Here is a 2,305-nt window from a genome sequence, read left to right as displayed (position 1 = left end):
ATTATTATTATTGTCATCATCTTAATTATTATCGTGATTATTATTATTTTTTCTTAATTGTTAATATTATTATTATTATTATTATTATTGTCATCATCTTAATTATTATCGTGATTATTATTATTTTTTCTTAATTGTTAATATTATTATTTATATCTTAATTATTGTTATTATTATTATTTAAAAATCCTAATAGAACCGTTAAAGCTTAACTAACATCCATTAAAGCCTCATACGATACATTAAAGTCCAATATAACCGTTAAAGCCCAACTAATATCCACTAAAGCCCAATACGATTCACTAAAGTCCAATATAATTCTTTAAAGCCCAATACGAATCATTAAAGCCCAACACAGTCCATTAATGCCTTATACAAATCTTTAAAGCCCAATACGATTCTTTAAAGCCCAATACATTCTATTAAAGCTCAATACAATCCATTAAAGTTTAATACGGTCCATTAAAGCTAGTAATCGGCTATATTTAAAAAAACGGTCATTTTTTTAAATATTTCAAGCCCGGTCGGGCCAGTCCATAACCGTTCCTGTGGGTCCCGGCCCCACAAATCTGACAAAAACCATAACCGGATGTAACCGATCGCCCCATAACCGGTGTCCCAGGCGGACTTGGCCGGTTTAGCCATCACTAGACTTGATGCCTTGATGGGGCCTTAAAAAGATGGGCTTAACCTTCATGGTCAACCTATAAAACAGGTAATACGTCCTAAAGCCTAATACGATATTCAATTATAATACTTTTAGATTAGCTAATAAACAGAAAAAGACCTTGTTCTTTTTTTATAAAAGAGGTGATACGTCAAAGGGTGTTCATGTGTTGACTACTAAAGAAACCTAAAGGTATTAATTCCAAACACCCTTATGTTTTGTAATATCAAGTCTTAATTAGGGGTGAGCAGCGGAACCGGGTATCTGATTACGGAACAGGAACCGCCTTGGAACCGCTGGTTCCGGAACCGAAACCGACATGAGTGGTTCCGGTTCCGGTTCCAGTTCCTAAAATACGGAACCGATTGATAATGGTTCCGGTTCCGGTTCTCAATTTCTCGGAACCGTTACCCGCCGGGTGGCCGGTATTTTTCAATAAAAAATTATTATTATTTTTTAATACCAAATTTATATTAGATTTACATCTTGAAAGCACGGCGTCGTCTCCATTCTTCATCTATATTCTTCATATAAAATGATTCGTATTTTTTCAAATTGTGTATTCACCTGGATTCATAGTATGTAATCGTTAAACTTTGAACATTTACCATTATAGTATGTAATCGTTAAAATTTGAACATTTTCTATTAGTCTATTATGGTTTGTAATCGTTAAATAATATTTGTAACCATTATTCTATATAATTTATATTATTGCTTATTTATTTAGTGTTTTGACAATGTTTTATTTTTTATTTATAAATAACAAAATTTTAATATTTAAGAAAGCGGGTACCCGGAACCGGAATCGTTTCCCGGTGGTTCCGGTTCCGGTTCCAAAAATTTAAGAGCCGCTCTAACCGGTTCCGGTTCCAATATCTCAAGAACCGCCGATTCCAGTTCCGATTCCTGTCAAAAAGGGTGGGTACCCGCCTATGCTCACCCCTAGTCTCAATTGTGTCATTGGAATTGTTAAGTGTTCTTTTTAATGAAATTTTTCCTAACAAAAGTAACCTAATTTAAATCAAATTTTAATTTCCACTATGTTTTTGATAATGTTACTTTTAAGCGAAGCCTTACAGATATGTTACTTGTATGTTATATATTTATACTATATTATAAAACATTTGACAAAAACTCTTAGAAACCATTTTTTATGCATGAAGTACTGTGTATTAATGCATATTACTTACAATTTAAGATTACAAGTAAGTTATGCGTAAGTACAACTTATTAAAGCTTCATTTTTGAATTCGTATGACTAACTATCAAACATTATAACTTCAATTTTAGTAAACGTTGACTTGTCGAGTGAGGATACTTGACCAATATCGACATACACCAACTCTTGGTTCAAAGTAAGGTCAGTTAATATACGATATATAGTAATTTTCTATATCAAATTACAGTTAATTAATATACGGTATAAAAAACCCTACCTAATAATAACAATAATAAAATTGACAATACATATATATATATATATATATATATATATATATATAGACTTGGGATCATGTGAGACCAATGGTTTTTCGTGAGACCCGTAAGACCAATTCTCAACCATTGGATTAGATCTACAATCGTTAGATTTGAACATTCATAAACGCCACGAGACTTCTCAATAATTACAAAATTG

This window comes from Cynara cardunculus, unplaced genomic scaffold (genome assembly GCF_001531365.2).
Source record: "Cynara cardunculus var. scolymus isolate 2C unplaced genomic scaffold, CcrdV1 Un_Scaffold_1172, whole genome shotgun sequence".
Lineage (NCBI taxonomy): Eukaryota > Viridiplantae > Streptophyta > Magnoliopsida > Asterales > Asteraceae > Cynara > Cynara cardunculus.
The sequence above is the reverse complement of the archived record's forward strand: the minus strand, read 5'-3'. Positions refer to the sequence as shown.